We start from the raw sequence: 18,543 nt of genomic DNA, 5'->3' as shown, positions 1-18,543 counted from the left end.
CCGGGCCTCCGAGGGGGCGAACGGGGCTGCAGCCGGGACGGGGAGGGGAGGGGAGGGCGCGTGGGTGTGCCGGGGCCGACTGGGCGGGGGCGCGAGGGGTCGAAGCCGCACGCGGGGCGGGGCAGGGTGTGCGGTGGGTGTGAATGTGCCCGGCCCAAGGGTGGGCGTGAGTGCGAGTGTGCCTGGCCCGAGGATGACCGGGAGTGTGGCCGGCTGAGGGTGAGCGTGAGTGGCCTCGGCCCTGGGTGAGTGTGGGTGTGAGTGTGCCCGGCCCGAGGGCGAGCCGGAGTGTGGGGCGTCGGCGTGGTTTGCGGGGCTCAGTCGGGGCGGGGTGCTGGGGGGGCTTTGTTCCGGACGCGGGCAGTCGGGTCCCGCGTCTCTGGGTGCGGGCCGTGGCCGCAGGGCTTCGCAGACCCGGCCTCTGCAGCACAGCGGGCTGGGGAGCTCCGGGGCTCAGCCCTCCCGGGGATGGAATTCCCTCCGTTGCTTCCTGGTGCGGGAGTGGTATGGGTGGAGGCACCGTGTTCCGTGCCGAGGGCCGCGAGTGAGGCAGGCTGTGCATCTTGGGGGTCAGGACGTCTTTTATTTTAAAACGTGCAGCCGGCTGCGAGGCCGCGGCAGCTGTGGGTGTGTTACATGCTGCTCCCACCAGCAGCTGCTGTGGGCGCTGCGCAACCTTCAGCAGCAAAAATGCAGCGCCCCCCTACCCTCCCCCCCCGCCCTCCGTTCGGTGTCGTAGGGTTTAACCAAACCTCTAGTGACCTCTGCAGAAACCTACAGTTGCGAGGCTTCGTGTTCCTCCCGTGGTGCAGACAATAGGAGATTTGTCTTCGAAGCCAGTGAGAGGAATTAAAGCCTGTGGGTCCAGGGCGCCTCTGTAAACAGCAGGTGGTTCCCGGTCAGCGGCTCCCCTTTCACAATGAGCTAGGTGTGTTTCTCCTCGCTGGGGGAGGGGAAGGAGATTCGATAGGAGGTGTGACTGTAAAGCAAGGAGACAAATTGCATAAAGCGTCCTGGGCGCAGACTTGACCCTCAAACGCTTGCTCAGTGAATGAGCAGGCCCCAGTCGGTCTCTCGGCCTGCACTCTAGTCAGCTGTCTTGCCAAGAGTGGAGAAGAGGGTGGGTTCTGGAGCCAGACTGCCTGCCTTCGAGTCCTGACTCTTCTGTTTACTGGCTTTGTACTCTGCGCCTTTGCCTTCTCATCTGTAAAATGGGAACACCAATAATATTGGCTGCCTAGGGTTGGTTGTGAGGACTCAGTGAGTGAAGACGCAAACACGTTGTGTCCTATACATTGTACGTGTTGGGCAGTTAGGAATTGTCACTGCCAACATCTGGTTTCCAGGGCCCGGTTGCTTGGCTGCTGGCTGTTCAGTTGTGTACTCCTGTCACTGCCTTGGTTTTACCCTGACTTGAAGTCTTTGACTCTCTTTTCTTACACAAGCCAGCTGAGGTCATATTTGGAAAAAGAAGTCTTTAGAGAGGAAACTAAGAACAAATCTCATGGACTTAGATAAATCATTATGTATAAGTAAAATATATATCAGTTATTATGTAAAATATATAAGTTATACAAATATTTTTAGAGGAAGAAAGGTGCTATGAGCCACTCAATCCTGTAGGACTGGCTTACTGTCCTTGGGGAAGGTAGGGCTGTTGTAGACAGAAGTGGTGGTTAATTCTCTGAGTTAAACCACTGAAGCAATTATTGTTACACTTCACTGAACAATGTTATTGTAAAAGGAAAGATAATTTATTAACACACCTAAATGACAGTGAGGACACAAGCCACAGAATGAGAACTTGGAATGACCAATTCTATAACATTCTGTCTTACTAAGCTATTGGAAGAAGTGATTTAACTTGCTTCAGAGCAAAGCAGGAAAATTCCTCATTTCTCAAGGAGACAGTTCTCTTTCTCAGATCTGGGGAGAGTATCGTAGACTTACCCTAGTTAACTGCATCTCATTTTCTTTAAATCTGTGACACTAAGACCTGGGGGGATCCTCCTACTTTACTAAGTAGAGTCTTTGGACATTTGTGGAGTTTAAGGGTGAGAATGTTTAATGTTCAGAACAAATGATGATGAAATAGCTTATGTGAGCAAGGTTAAAATATTTGAAGATGGAGATAAAAATGCCCATCCTGCCTAGCCTTTTCTCCTGCATGTGTGCTGGGATGGGCTGTCTTCCCCCTCCCCCTCCCCAGAGGGCCTGCTTTGTGCTCTGAGTGGTCTCACCCAGGGTGAAGGTGCCAGACTTCTCCCCTCAGCCTCAGACTTTGCTGCCAGCCTCTGGATGGAGAAGCCCTTTAGGCTTCTCAGACCCTGCATCCTTCTTTACTTCTGGCCTCAGCCCTTTAGTGCTTTTCGACCATCACCTGGTTGGTTTCTACCTGGAACAGCTTGGTGTTCCTAGATCTTCCCCCAGCCACCACATCTGCAGGTCCTGCTCATCATACCTTCTGAGTAGTTCCCAAAATGATCCTTCCTCAAATTGATCCTCCAGGGCCCGTGCGCGTTCGCATTATGGCTGCCCCTTCTGGGTCGGCTCTCTCTCCTCTGTCTTCCACCGTTGCTCAGGTGATGTGTTCAGAGCAGTGCTTCTCACCCAGAGATGGTTTGTCTGGAGAAGTTTCTGGTTGTGCCAGCTTGGGGGTGGGCGCTCCTGGCTCTGAATGTGTGGAGCCAGCACTGCTGCTGGGGCGCCCTGTGATGTGCCCAACAGAATGCCAGGCTGCGCCCCTCCCTGGCTTTGTGCGCCTCTTACACTGCTCTTTCCCTTGTGCCCCGACTCCCAGTCTGCTCTCCAGTGACACCAGCCAGTGCTGCAAGGCCGAGCCCTGCTCCACGTTCCCTCCTCCCCCAAAACAAGCAAAGCTTGAGTGGTCCCTTCATCTCCTTTGACCCTTGGTGGGGCTTGGCCAGCACCGGCCTATCTTGATCCCCCCCTTAGCATATCAAGTTCTCCTTCCATGTCCTTTGGTGCTCTGAGCCGTGCCTTTGGTCACTGCACAAATGAGAGTTGTCTCCTCTCTGCACTGGGAGGTCTCTGAGGGCAAGAGATGTCTGTATTCTCAATGTCTCTTTGCAACATTTTCTTAGTGCGTTGACAGTGGGTTTGGGCAGGATTTTTCCTGAAGGAGGACTGACTTCCTTTATTCGTTTCCTCCATGTTGGCTGCTTACCTGACTAGTTTACTTTCTTAAGTATAATTTTTAAAATTTATTTACTTTTAAATTTACATCCAAGTTAGCATGTAGTGCAACAATGATTTCAGGAGTAGATTCCTTAATGCCCCTCACCCATTTAGCCCATCTCCCCTCCCACAATCCCTCCAGCAACCCTCTGTTCCCTACATTTATGAGTCTCTTAGGTTTTATCTCCCTCCCTGTTTTTATATTCTTTTTGCTTCTCTTCCCTTATGTTCATCTGTTTTGTATCTTAAAGTCTTCATGTGAGTGAAGTCATATGATACTGGTCTTTCTCTGACTAATTTCGCTTAGCATCACACACTCACATAGTTGTAAATGGCAAGGTTTCATCCTTTTTGATTGGCAAGAAGTACTCCATTGTATATATATACCACATCTTTTTTATCCATTCATCTGTCAGTGGACATTTGGATTCTTTCCATACTTTGGCTTTTGTCATAGCACTGCTATAAACACTGGGGCGCATGTGCTCCTTCAAAACAGCACCCCTGTATCCCTTGTATATATACCTAATAGTGCAATTAATTGCTGGGTCATAGGGTAGTTCTATTTTTAATTTTTTGAGGAACCTCCATACTGTTTTCCAGAGTGGTTGCACCAGTTTGCATCCTTGGCCAATGTATTTTGCCTGAGTTGTTAATGTTAGCATTCTGATGGGTGTGAGGTGGCATCTCATTGTGGTTTTGATTTGTATTTCCCTGATGATGAGTGATGTTGAGTATTTTTTCATGTGTCGGTTGGCCATCTGGATGTCTTCTTTGGAGAAGTGTCTATTCATGTCTTTTGCCCATTTCTTCATTGGATTATTTATTTTTTGGGTGTTGAGTTTGATAAGTTTTTTATAGATTTTGGATACTAACCTTTTATCTGATATGTCATCTGCAAATATCTTCTCCCATTCTTTCAGTTGGCTTTTAGTTTTGCTGATTGTTTCTTTCGCTGTGCAGAAGCTCTTTATTTTGATGAGGTCCCAATAGTTCATTTTTGCTTTTGTTTCCCTTGCCTCCAGAGACGTGTTAAGAAGTTGCTGCGGCCGAGGTCGGAGAGGTTTTTGCCTGCTTTCTCGAGGATTTTGATGGCTTCCTGTCTTACATTTACGTCCTTCATCCATTTTGAGTTTATTTTGGTGTATAGTGTAGGAAAGCAGTCCAGGCTCATTTTTCTGCACATTACTGTCCAGTTTTCCCAGCACCACTTGCTGAAGACACTGTCTCTATTCTACTGGATAGTCTTTCCTGCTTTGTCAAAGATGAGTTGACCATATCTTTGTGGGTCCAATTCTGGGTTCTCTATTGTGTTCCATTGATCTGAGTGTCTGTTTTTGGGCCAGTGCCATACTGTCTTGATGATTACAGCTTTGTAATACAGCCTGGAGTCTGGGATTGTGATGCCTCCAGCTTTGGTCTTCTTTTTCAAGATTGCCTTGGCTATTCGGGGTCTTTTCTGGTTCCATACAAATTTTAGGATTGTTTGTTCTAGCTCTGTGAAGAATGCTGGTGTTATTTTGATAGGGATTGCAAGTGTAACTTTTTTATTCTCATAGATTCTTTTTATTTTTGTTTCCTAAAAAGTTAAAAAAAATCTTTTTTGGAATAAATAATACATTCACAATTGGGCACAGTGTCATGCTGTCCTGTTTCTACCCTTGGGAACCTGACCCCTGGAGGCACCCACTGTATCTCATTCCAGAGATACTTTGTAACTATAAAAGCAAATATGTACACTTACTTTCTTTCTCCAACCCATTTCTTTTCTTTTTTTTTGTAGTTTTATGGTTTTATTAACACAAATATGATGTACACATAAACTGTCTATTCATTTTCTTTGCTGCACAACCTGGCATTGGGATTCGTGACTCTCATGGCCAGTTGGGCTGCTCTCTCCACAGTGGCTTTACGGTTCTTGGAGGAGACATTGTGAGCAATCTCTGCACAGTAAGATTTGTTGCACATCAGCAGCACTTCAAGCTCCTTGACGCTGTGGACTAGGAACTTCTAGAAGCCACTGGGCAGCATGTGCTTTGTTTTCTTGTTTCTCTTGTAACCAATGTTGGGCATCAAGATCTGGCCCTTGAATCTTCTGCGCACCCTATTGTCAGTACCTCTGGGTTTCCGCCAGTTGCGCTTAGTTTTGACATACCGGTCTGACTGGTGCCGGATGAACTTCTTGGTCCTCTTTTTAATGGTCCTGGGCTTCACCAGAGGTCTGAGGGCGGCCATGATGCCGAGTAACAGATGCCTGCCGCCTCCGCAGGCAGCGCCGAGGAAGAGCTCTCCAACGCTTTTCAAAAAGTCTCTGAACCCTGCCTTTTAAAAAAAATTTTTTTTGCTTAACATTTATTTATTATTGAGAAACAGAAAGAGACGGAGCATGAGCATGGGAGGGGCAGAGAGAGGGGGAGACCCAGAATTTGAAGCAGGCTCCAGGCTCTGAGCTGTCAGCGCAGAGCCCGATGCGGGGCTTAAACCCATGAGCGGTAAGATCATGACCTGAGCTGTAGTCGGATGCTCAACTGACTGAGCCACCCAGGCGCCCCTGAACCTTGCCCTTTTAAACTAAATATGTTTGGGAGGTCGTCTTGTGTCAGTACATTTCCCAGTTCATTCTTTTCCATGGCTGCATCGTGTTTGGCTGCATGGAGGTGGTGTGATTTATCTAACCGGTGCCTACTGGTAAATATCATTTTGTGCAGTTATAAGTAAATTTGCAGGTACAGCATTTGGTAATGTGGGAATGTGCCTGTAGGACCCATCCCTAGAGATAGCACTTCTTTCTTTAATCACTATTTATTCCATTAGGTTGGGTTTTACTTTTCTTTCTTTATTTAACTGTGCAATTCCTTTGGTCATTTGTTTCTCCTAATTCTCTATATTGTAAATAATATAGTATAGTCAGATTAAATGGGTTTCTCAATGGGAAATTGGCTTACTTTTCATGTGTCCTAATGGGTAAGAGTGACTCGGAGAACACTCCCACACAAACACTTTTACACAGATAGTCACGGCAGCCTTATTCATAATAGCCAAAAAGGGGAAACAACTCAAACGTTCATCAACACATGAATGGGTAAACAGACTTGTCCGTGCAGTGGAATATTATTTGGCAAGAAATATAAGTGAAGTACTGATTCATACTACAGTGTGGATAGATCTTGAAACATTGTGCTGAGTGAAATAAGCCAGGCATATAAGTCCACATATTATATGATTTCATTTGTATGAAATGTCCAGAATAGGCAAATCCATAGATAGAAAGTAGATTAGTGGTTGCCAGAGTCTGGAAGATGGCAGCTAAGAGACATGGGGTTATTTGAGAGGTAATGAAAATATCCTGTGATTGTGGTGAAGGCTGTACATATCCAAATGTACTAATATCAGTATAGTGTATACTTTATTATTATTGTCTTTTAATTTTTTAAATGTTTATTTTTGATAGAACACAAGGAAGGAGGCAGGAGAAGAGAAAGAGGGAGACACAGAATCTTAACCAGGCTCCAGACTCTGAGCTTTCAGCACAGAACCCCTCGCGGGGCTCAAGCCCATAGACCATGAGATCATGACCTGAGCTGAGGTCCGTCGCCCAACCAACCAAGCGTGTACACTTTAAATATATATTTTTAATGTTTATTTATTTTTGAGAGACTGAGCGTGCACACCAGCAGGGGAAGGGCAGAGACAGGATCCCAAGCAGGCTCCATAGTGTCAGCACAGAGCCTGATATGGGGCTTGAACTCATGAACCATGAGATCATGACCTGAGCCAAAGTCAGATGCTCAACCAACTGAGCCATTTGGGGTGCCCCCAAATGGGTGAATTGTATGCTGTGTGGATTATATCTCAATAAAGCTATAAAAAACAAGAATGACTAGGATTTTTCAGAAGGGAGCATTCCAGGTGGGAGCCCACAGGGAGTCTTAGCATTGAGGGAATCCTGAGGGTGTGAGAAGTCCAGTAGGCAGCATGGGAAGTGAGGAAGTAAATCCCTCATCTTCTGAGTGTACTGCTGGGTGTACTTGATGCAGCGCTGATCCCATCTGAGTTAAGCTTTGACTCAATCCAGTTGGTCACAGATAAATCGCTTACCATATGAGCCTTGGCTTTTGTGTGTGGCATAGATTAGATCTATCTTGTGCTTTTCAGGGATGTTGTAAGTCTGAAGCATGACTGAGTCCTAAATGATCCTGTAAAATACTGAGTGTTATGTGCACATAAGGATTTAAAACATTGATTTTTAACACCAAGAGGCTAATGAGTCAGGAGAGCCCCTTTGCTGTCCTCGTGAACACTGGTCGAAGACAAGCGAAAGCCCGAGTGGCCTTGGCTGCAGTGTAAACCAGCCTACCCAGCCAGGGTGCTGGGGCTCAGGCCTGAAAGCCCTCCTCTGGCTTCTGGTTTTGAAACTGATTTTCCTTTTTGAATGTCCTCTTTTGTCCATCCTGTTTTCTCTCTTTGTCTCCCTACCCCCCTCCCCACATTCACCTAAGTTTTATTATAGTATATTATTAATAATTGTTTTAGTTTATTATTGTTGTTAATCTCTTACTGTGTGTAATTTATGAATTAAACTTTATCGTAGGTGTGTACGTATAGGACAAAGCATAGTAGAGTTAGAGTTGGGTATCACCTAGGGCATCCCCTGAGGATCTGGACCATGTCCCCAAGGACGCGGGGACTGCTGTCATCCTTACAATGCTACAGTGACCAGCATGCACTATCGCCACAACCTTGTATATGTATCAACTCCTTCAGTCCTCACAGCAGTCCACTGAGGACCCCCTTGTCACCCCCGTTTTGCAGATGACAAAACTGCATCCAGTCTTTCCAGTCAGGAGGCTGGGCAACCTCTAGGGTCTTGGGGACCCTAGAGGTTCCAGCACTAATCCAAGCGGCTGACGCTTCCTTCATGGGTTGAGCTTTATAGTAATATTGTCCCTAAGACACTGCCAGTGGTTTCCTATTATAGTCTCTTCAACCGTTCCCTGGGATTTTTGTGGTGGCCAGTATGTTCTTCGGAGCAGTTGGCATTGTGATGAAGCACCTGCAAGTCCACAGTTCTCATCATTTGTGTGGACCAGTGAAGGTGAAACAGCTTCTGGACTGTATTGTTTTTCTGTTTAATTCTGGTGTTGGCCATTATATTCTGTGCATGAAGGAGGCTGTGGTGGTTCAGGAGTGCCTGTGTTTGAATTGGGTGCATTCTTTTTTATTTTTTTTTTTTTAAGAGAGAAGAGAGCGAGCACACGTGCAGGGGAGGGGCAGAGAGAGGGGAACTGAGGATCCAAGCAGGCTCTACACTGACAGCAAAGAGCCCAACATAGGGCTCGAACTCACGAAATGTGAGATCATGACCTGAGCTGAAGTTGGACACTTAACTGACTGAGCCCCCCAGGTGCCCCTCTTTTATTTTTTTAACGTTTGTTTATTTTGAGAGAGTGCACACACGTGAGGGAGGGGCAGAGAGAGAGAGAGTGAGAGTGAGAGTGAGAGAGAGAGAATATCTCAAGCCAGCTCTGCGGTGTCAGCGCAGAGCCCAATTTGGGATTTGTTCTCACAACCGTGAGATCATGACCGGAGCCAAAATCAAGAGTTGGACGCTTACCCGATGAGCCAGCAGGCGGCCCTGAACCGGGCGCATTCTGAAGGTGGAATCGGGAGGGCTGCCTGAAGCCTGGCCGGACTGTGGTGTCCAGGAGACTCCAGGAGGCCTTGGCGAGGCAGAGCAGTGTTCCTCGGTACGAGTGGAGCCTGGCGAGTGGAAGCATACTTGATGAGCAGTTAGTGGGACGTTTTTATTGGAACAGAGTAAAATGGGAAGTGATTCTGGGCCGAGAGGTAAGGCAGGCATGCTCTCGAGATGCGCTCTCCGGGAACACAGCAGCCACTAGCCATGAACAGCTATTGAGTGCTGAAATGTGGCTTGGGAGGCTGAGTGTTAAACATTTTTTAATCTTAATGAACTTAAATTCAAATAGCAGTAGTGGCCAGAAGCAACTGTTTTGTACAGCAAGTTCCAGAAAATTTTAATTTAAAAATTATTATTATTTTTTTGTTTATTTATTTATTTTGAGAGAGAGAGTGAGTTGGGGAGAGGGAGAGAGAGAAGATCCTAAGCAGGCTCCACACTGTCAGTGCAGAGCCCAACATGGGGTTCAAACTCATGAACCGCAAAATCATAACCTGGGTGGAAACCAAGAGTCAGATGTTTAACCCACTGAGCCATCCAGGCGCCACCCCCAGAAGATGTTAGTGTGAGGAGTGTCCTTCATTTTGGGGGTGCCATTTGAGGTGATGTTGGCAGGCCTTTTGGGAGACTCTTGAGGGTGGCAGCGGGGATGAGATGGATTGGGAGAGGGAAGGCTGAAAGCAAGCTGAGGCTTCTGTATTTAACCAATGAGAGGGAATTCAGTTCTGAGTGTGTGTGAGAGGCCGTGCGGCATGGGAATAGGTGACTGGTGGCCAGTGTTGAGAACCGTGGACAGGATAGGCAGTGGTGGGACCTGGTGCTGGGGGAGGGGTAGCGTAGCTGCATGCAACCTTGAGCCAGAGGGCAGACCAGTATGCTTCACAAACTGAATCAGGTACGCAGTGCAGGTGTGTGCCATGTGGGAAAGAGATCTGGGAGGAGGGTTCCATCGGGAGCACCGTCCAGGGCAGGCCCGCCTGGCCTTTGGGGGAGACGTGGTCAGGGCAGAGGTGCTGGACTTAGCCACAGAGAGATTATCGTGGAAACTGTGGGGAAAGAGCCACAGGGTGTAGAGGGAAAAGAGCCTTGGTTGAGGGGGGCATCCCACAGGTGGAAGGGCATGGACAAGCAGAGCCCGTGAGGCAGCTGGGAAGGTGGGGGAGAGGCAGGCTGGCTCAGTGCTTGGGGCGCCTCCAGGGAACAGTGTAGTTGTGAGGTGTAGCTGCCACATGTGGGGCTTTGAGACCAGAAAATGAGCCCAAACCAGAGGGCTCCTTGGAGGATCGAGGTTCTCTCGTCTCTTGGTTTGGACCCCATGATATATTCTACAAAATGTCTTCCATTTTAGGGTCTTAAACTTTGAAATTGACTTAGTATAACTCTTGTGTTTCCATGCTTAGATTATTCTAGGGCTGGTGATAAGTGAAAAGGGAGCATTCAGGTGCGCCTGGATGGCTTAGTCAGTTAAGACGGTTGGTTTTGGCTCAGGTCATATCTCATGGTTTGTGGGTTCAAGCCCGGTGTCAAGGCTCTGTGCTGACAGTGTGAGCCCTCTCAGGATCCCCTCTCTGCTTCGATCTCTGTACTCTCTCTCTCACAAAATAAATTAAGAAAAATGTTTTTGGGGCGCCTGGGTGGCTCCGTCGGTTAAGCGTCTGACTTCGGCTCAGGTCATGATCTCACAGTCCATGAGTTCGAGCCCCACGTGGGGCTCTCTGCTGACAGCTCAGAGCCTGGAGCCGGCTTCAGAGTCTTTGTCTCCCTCTCTCTCTGCCCCTCCCCAGCTTGCTCTCTGTCTCTGTTTCTCAAAATAAAGACATAAAAAATTTTTTTTACAATGTTTTTAAGGGAGCATTTATCAGCCTGAAGGATATTTCATTGTGATTGAAGTGGGACTCAGTGGAAATACAATACAAAGTTGAACCATGTGAAATTGCAGTTTTTGTAAGTTAGAAAACCTGTTGAAAAACAGCAATTTTATATACAATTTTGTCTATTGTATAATGAAAGCACTCTTCAAATGTGCAGCCGTGAAGCACATGTAGGGAGTTAATCTGGTGGTTTTCCTCCAAGCCTTCGCTGTGTTAATATATTTATGTTCCTTATACTTTTAACTGCCTGTCTTGGCATATTGCTGGTTATCTAGACATGATATCATACACTTTTGTCTCCTTTCCTTTACAAATAGTATATAAATTTGACCCTTGGACAACATGAGTATGAACTGCACCGGTCCACTTACATGCAGATTTTTGGGGATAAATATAGTATGGTACTGTAAGTGTGTTTTCCTTATGATTTTTTCCTCTCATGATTTTCTTACTACATTTTCTCTAGCTTTATTCTAAGAATATGAAATATAATACATATGACATACAAATATGTGATACCCTGCTGTTTATGTTATTTGGCGAGTCTTCCCGTCAAAAGTCAGAAGTTACATGCAGATTTTCAAGTGTGTGGCTATTGGCACCTCTAACCCCACACTGTTCAAGTCAGTCGTATTAACTACTGTCCATGTTGCGTTCCCTGAGAAACTGACTTTGGGATGGAGATTTATTTGCTGGAAGTTTATGGGAGAGTGCTTTTGGGATCCAACACCTGTTGGGAGAGGGAATTGCATGGGATCAAATAGATTGAACCTTCTACTTCATGAACCTAGTATACCTCTCCATAAATTGAGATCCATTTAAGTTTCTTTTATCAGTACTTTGTAGTACTTAGTATATATATTTTGCCAAATTTATCCCTAATATATATTAAATATTAAAGTTTGTCACTAATATTAAGCACAAATATATGTTTTTTAATGTGTGTAATCATTTTGTCTATGAATAAAGATAGTTTTATTTCTTCCTTTCCAATCTGAATGTCTTTTATTTCTTTTTCTTGCCTATCGCACTGCCTAGGACGTCTAGTAAAATGCCATATTGAAGTACTGAGAGGGTATGTCCTTTTCTTGTTATTGATCGTAGGGGGAAAGCACTCAGCCTTTCACGTGTGTGTGTGTGTGTGTGTGTGTGTGTGTGTAGTTTTGTATGTACACCCTTTAATAGGTTGAGGAAGTTTTCTTCTATTATTACTTTGCTTTGAGATTAAAAATGAGGGGCGCCTGGGTGGCTCAGTCGGTTAAGAGATTAAAAATGAATGGCGAATTTTGTTAAATGCTTTTTCTGCCTCTGCTATGTTTTTCATTTTTTAGTCTGTTAATAAAGCTAATTACACTTAATAATTTTTGAATGTTACACCAACCTTGCATAAACCCCATTTGGGTATGAATCAGTATCCTTTACAGCTGGATTCAGTTTGCTAAACTTTTTAAAAATGTAAGGATTTTTTCAAATTTTTTAAAAATGTTTTTTATTTATTTTTGAGAGACAGAGAGAGACAGCACGAGCAGGAGAGGGTCAGAGAGAGGAAGACACAGAATCTGAAGCAGGCTCCAGGTTCTGAGCTAGCTGTTAGCACAGAGCCCGACGTGGGGCTCGAACCCACGAACTATGAGATCATGACCTGAGCTGAAGCTGGATGCTTAACCGACTGAGCCATCCAGGCACCCCTAAAAATTTAAGGATTTTTAAAAATCTATGGTCCTGAGGGCTTTTGGTCTATGAGTGTGTGTGTGTGTGTGTGTGTGTGTGTGTATGTGTAATTGTCTGGTTTTGATATCAGTATAATATTGGCTTCATAAAATGAGTTGAGAAATGCTTCTAGAAAGTAGAAGTGGAGGATTTGTACAGAAATTTTTTTTCTTGATTGTTTGGTAGAATTCACCATGAACACCATCTTGGCCTGGAGTTTTCTTTGTAGGAAGGTTTTTATTATAAATTCTGTTTCTTTAATAGATACATTGGCTCTTTAAGTTATCTATCTTTATGAGTGATCTTTGGTATTTTGTGATGTTAGGAATTTATTCTTCCTTTTCATCTAATTTGTTGACTCTAATAGTATAAAGTTGCTGATAATATCCCATTATTATCCTTTTAATATCTGTTGGGTCTGTAGTAATATCCCCTTTTTTATCCCTGATATTTTTGTTACTTTGTGTCTTCCCTCTCTCCCCCTCTTCTTTTTTTTCTGATCAATTTTCCTAGAGGTTTATCCATTTCATGGACTTTTTCAAAGAACTAGCTTTGGGATTAATAGATTTCCTCTGTTTTTCTCTTTTGTATCTCACTGATTTCTGCTCTTTATCTTCTTCTGCTTACTTTGAGTTCACCTTACTTTGGTATTTTGTTCTTTTTTCTAGTGTTTAATGTAGAAGCTGAGATAATGATTTCAGTATTTTTTTTCCCTACTACAGATAGTCCTCAACTTATGATGGTTTGATTTATGATTTTTCAGCTTTATAGTGGTGTGAAAGTGATATGTATTCAGTGGAAACTGTTCTTCAAATCTTGAATTTTGATTTTTTCCTGGCTAGCAATATGTAGTACAATACTCTCATGATGCTAAGTAGTAGCAGTGAGCCACACAACAATACAGTCACAAGGGTATAGACCGATACACTGACAACCGTTCTGTTTTTCACTTTCAGTGCATATTCAATAAATTAAATGAGATAGTCAACATTTTATTCTAAAATAAGCTTTGTGTTAGAGGATTTTGCCTAACTATAGGCTTATAAAAGTGTTTTGAGCACATTTAACTTTGGCTAGTCTAAGCTATGATGTTCAGTAAGTTCGGTGTATTTTTTTTTAAATACAGTTTATTGTCAAGTTGGTTTCTATATAACACCCAGTGCTCATCCCAACAAGTGCCCTCCTCAATGCCCATCACCCATTTTCCCGTTTCCCCACCCCCTCAGTTCTCTGTATTTGTCTCTTATGGTTTGCCTTACTTCCTCTCCTGAACTATTTTTTTCCCTTCCCCTCCCCTATGATCCTGTTAAGTTTCTCTTGATCCGCATATGAGTGAAAACATATGGTATCTTTCTCTACCTGACTTATTTCACTTAACAATACCCTCGAGTTCCATCCAAGTTGCTACAAATGGCCAGATTTCATTCTTTCTCATTGCCATGTAGTACTCCATTGTATGTATAAACCACATCTTCTTTAAAATGAAAAAAAATTTTTTAATGTTTATTTTTGAGAGAGAGAGAGAGCGAGAGAGAGAGAGCGAGCATGAGTGGGAGAGGGACAGAGAGAAAGGGAGACACAGAATCTGAAGCAGGCTCCAGGCTCTGAACTGTCAACACAGAGCTCAGCGTGAGGCTCAAACTCACGAACTGTGAGATCATGACCTGGACTTAAGTTGGATGCTAACTGAATGAGCCACCCAGGTGCCTCTAAATCACATCGTCTTGATCCATTCGTCAGTTGATGGATAGCTAGGCTCTTTCCATGATTTGGCTATTGTTGACAGTGCTGCTATAAACATTGAGGTACACGTGCCCTTATGCATCAGCACTTCTATATCCCTTGGGTAGATTCCTAGCAGTGCCATTGCTGGGTCATAGGGGAGTTCTATTGTTAATTTTTTGAAGAATCTCCACGCTGTTTTCCAGAGCAGCTGCACCAGTTTGCATTCCCCCCAACAGTGCAGGAGGGTGCCAGCATCTGTAGTCTCCTGATTTGTTCATTTTAGCCACTCTGACTTCAGGTGTATTAAATGTGTTTGTGACTTACAACATTTCAACTTATGATGGGCTTATAGAGACATAACCACATTGTTGAAGATCCAAATTAAATATTTAATGCTGTGCATTTTCTTGGAAGCACTATTTTAGCTGCATACAGCAAGGTAAAAATTTTTTTTGCATTTTGATTTTCCCTCAATTTAATATACTAATGTCCTTTGTCCTTTTTTCTTGACCCATGTGTTATGTAGAAGTATGCTATTTCAGTGGATGTTTGAAAATATTCCAACTATTTTTGTTATTGATTTCTAATATAATTCTCTTATATTCAAAGAACATAGTTGGTATGATTTCATACCTAGGGTAAGTGGGTTGATACAATTCATATGTATACTTAGGCTAAATTTTTGAGTTTGTCTCTTACTCTTTCAGGTCTGTACTTTTTTTTGCTCATGTGTTTTGAAGCTCTGTCATGATGTATACACAATGATTGTGATGTATTTTTAATGAATTGACCCTCTTCATTCCTGGTAAGATTTCTCCTTTGGAAATCTGCTTTATGTGATAATATATAGGCTTCTAGCTTTTATTTTTCTAATTTTTAAAAAATGTTCATTTATTTTTGAGAGAACTCAAGCCAAGGAGGGGCAGAAAGGGAGACACAGAATCTGAAGCCGGCCCCAGGCTTCAAGCTGTCAGCACAGAGCCTGACGCAGGGCCTGAACCCACCATGACCTGAGCTGAAGTCCGACGCCTATATGACTGAACCCTGAGGTGCCCCTTTTAGGTTGCTTTTATGCACACGAGGTCTTTGCAGATTAAATGAAGACATGGAGGTTAAGCAGCCTCGTTTTCAGAGTCTCTAACGATCAGTATTGGTGATGTCATCCTGTGGGGGTTTTGCATGTAGGGAGAACACAGAGTGGGGGGGGGTCTGTGCTTCTCTGGGGTGGAGGCTCTTTTTCCCCTTTTTAGTAATTCTTACTGCACAGTGGGCAGCAGGCCCGATTCTGTGTTTGTAACTTACTATTTCTAGTTTCTGTAGTTTCCTATTACTAGATCAGCCTTAATTTCTATTTTGTCTGTCAGTGAGTTTTGATTCTGGTTGCACATGAAAATCACCTTGAGGACTTTAAAAAATGTACTGGACTCTGCTACCAGCTACTCTTAAAAACAAATTTTTGTTGAAGTTCCCAGGCAATTTTAAATATGCAGCCAGGAGGGGCGCCTGGGTGGCTCAGTCGGTTGAGTGTCTGACTTCAGCTCAGGTCATGATCTCACGGTTCGTGGGTTCGAGCCCCTTGTTGGGCTCTATGCTGACCACTAGCTCAGAGCCTGGAGCCTGCTTCAGATTCTGTGTCTCTTTCTCTCTTTGCCCCTTCCGTGTTCACGCTCTGTCTCTCTCTGTCTCTCAAAAATAAATAAAATGTAACAAAAAAATATGCAACCAGGATTGCGAATTGTTCTTTTATGTACATATTCTACATTAATTTTCAGTCCACGTTAGCCATTCACTAACCGTCCCTCCTAGGTAGTCTTTATTATTATTGTTGAGTGAAACTTGTTTCAGTTTTTATTGTAAAAAAGCCTTTTAAACAATAATTGAATTTGTCTCATATTTTCTCTGCTTAGCATTGTTTCCCTCCAGCGTGTTTTCTTTCCAAACTGAGACCTTCAGTAGTTTTTACACTAAGGGTCTGTGAGTGCCAAAATCTGATAGGACGTTGGTATTTCTTCATCAGTGGTTGTCTCCAGTTATAACAGATCACCCTGCAACTTAAGGGCAGTCGTGTGTTATCACCTGGGTCTGGGTCACCTCTGGGCTTCCTTACTTGTACCTGGATCTGGGCCGCAGGAGCACTGGCACTGGCCATCCCCCGTGGCCTTTCCTGTGGCTTACCCGGCACGGCGCCTTAGTCCAGGAATCCTCCAGCATGTTTCAGACCAGAAGTCTTCTTTCTTTTCTCTGTGGTAGCTTGTAGGATATTTGGTTCTTCACAGTAGTGAGGCTAGAGGTGGATTTATTTTTATTTATCCTACTTTGCTTTGGAAAATTGCTGGCCAGCACTGCTTGGGCTCTGTCTTCCCTTGGAGGCCCCTTGGGTATGTGGCAGCTGCCTGTGTGTCCTCTCCGGCACCGAGCATCCCTCTGTTTCTTGTGCATTCTGCAGGAATGTCGCTAATGTCCTCTGGTTCATTTAAGTTTTCATAGTCTTCGAGGTGTTATTCTTTCCCTTGTCCTTTGAGGTTCTTAACCTGGCAAATTTAAACTTGTTTCCAGGTTGTTGTTTTGCTGAGGAATACTCTGTCCATTGTCACGTGCTTAGTGCGCAGACAGCTGCAGGCTAGCAGGTGGGCGGCCGTGGGCTGCTGATGGCCAGCATGCTAGGTCCAGGGGAACAGTGAGCAGGAAGCTCATGTGCATGGTGGCACTCGGCGGGGGCCGGGGAGGGGGGCATCCCTGGGGGTCTGTAACAGTGAAAGTGAGGACAGACTGTTTGGCACACTGCCACCTTCAGCATTTAACATATGGACAGACTGCTTCCCTTCCCTACCCATACGGATGCATAATTTTCACATTTTAAGAAGGATCAGCACAAATGCTTCCAAACTGTGCTTTGTCAAGAGGGAAACGGATGAATCCTGCCATCCTCGCCAGGGTGCTGGGGTGTTCTGGGCACACCTGGTCCTGGCAGTGTGCATCTGTAGGGGCTGTGGCTCCTAGGAGGCCAGGGCCTGTATTTCCAGGGATGATTCTCTGCCCTGATCATGGGCTGCTGCTCTGAGCCGGAGGAACAGCACGTGTAAAGATCCTGAGGGACTCTTGTGGTGCGACACAGAGACAGAGGCAGTGAAGGGTGTGCCCGCCCAGGCCCTGACCTCAGGACTGACCTTTCCCTCATGCCTGGACCAGCTCTCTTCACGCCTGACTGGAAATGGTGTCCTGCAGCCTCCGGGGGGCTGTCCCCCATGTGCATCCCACTTGTGGTACCCTGGTCACAGTGCAGGCGTGTGCCGTGCAGCTGGCTGTGGTCTGACTCTGAGCAGAGTGTCAGGCAGCTGGAGGTCCTTTGCTTCCTTGTCAGAGAAGTGGGGCTATGGTTGACGCTTTGTGGAGGAGACTTGGAGGATGCACTGTATCCCAGGGCCTGTTTTGGGTCCCTGAGCAAGGTGTGGCAGCCTGTGATAGGGGACCCACAGGGACAGGGTCTGATGACACTGAGTTGAGTTGTGAGGAGGGTCTAGATTATCTGGATTTGGCCTGGGTGCAGAGAGGGCAGGTGTAAGGTGGAGCTGCCAGCAGAGAGCTGAGCAGGCAGGTGGCGCTCAGAGAAGAGCCAGGTGTGACGTCCCAGATGGGGCCTGCGTGGCAGAGCTGACCCCTCCTCGGGGTGCTTGCCGGGAGAGAAGGCCTCAGATGCCAGTGCCAAGCGATATCGAAATGTGTGGTGAGAGCAGGGAGGAAAGCTGCCGAGAGCCAGCATTGACCCTGTGATGTTTTTAACAGCTTTATTAAGGTACAATTTACATACCAAAAAATTCACCTGTTTTAGGTATACAGTTCACTGGTTTTAGTACATTTACAGAGTTGTGCAGCCATCGCCATATCCAATTTTAGAGCATCTCCGTGACACCAGAAAGATTCCGTGAGCTCATTTTCAGTTACCCCTTGTTCCTGTTACCAGCCAGGTAACAAGTCACCTGCGCTCTGTCTCTGCAGACTTTGTTTGTTCTGGACATTTTGTATAAGTGGATTCATACCACATGTGGTCTAAGTGTGTGACTTTTTTTTTTTTTTTAAGAAAGGAAGGATAATGCTTTTAAATGTTTATTTTGAGAGAGAGCATACACACATGTGAGTTGGGGGAGGGGCAGAGAATCCCAAGCAGGCTCCCCACTGACAGCACAGAGGCCCACACGAGTCTCCATCCTACAAACCTTGACCATGACCTGAGCTGAGATCAAGAGTCTGACTCGTAACCTACTGAGCCGCCCAGGCGCCCCATGTGTGACTTTTTTGCTAACGGGTTACTTTACAGCCTGAGCATCCTGCTGTGTGGACATC

General features: G+C 45.3%; 1 protein-coding gene and 1 pseudogene across 1 annotated transcript in view; one reads left to right on the top strand and one right to left on the bottom strand.

Moving 5' to 3' along the window:
- The window catches only part of ARHGAP39 (Rho GTPase activating protein 39), a 102,643-nt gene that overhangs the window by 1,948 nt on the left and 82,152 nt on the right, over positions 1 to 18,543 (top strand). The window lies entirely within an intron of this gene.
- On the bottom strand, positions 5,026 to 5,433 carry LOC115278656 (annotated as a pseudogene).

Source organism: Suricata suricatta, chromosome 15 (genome assembly GCF_006229205.1).
Source record: "Suricata suricatta isolate VVHF042 chromosome 15, meerkat_22Aug2017_6uvM2_HiC, whole genome shotgun sequence".
NCBI lineage: Eukaryota > Metazoa > Chordata > Mammalia > Carnivora > Herpestidae > Suricata > Suricata suricatta.
The sequence above is the reverse complement of the archived record's forward strand: the minus strand, read 5'-3'. Positions and strand labels throughout refer to the sequence as shown.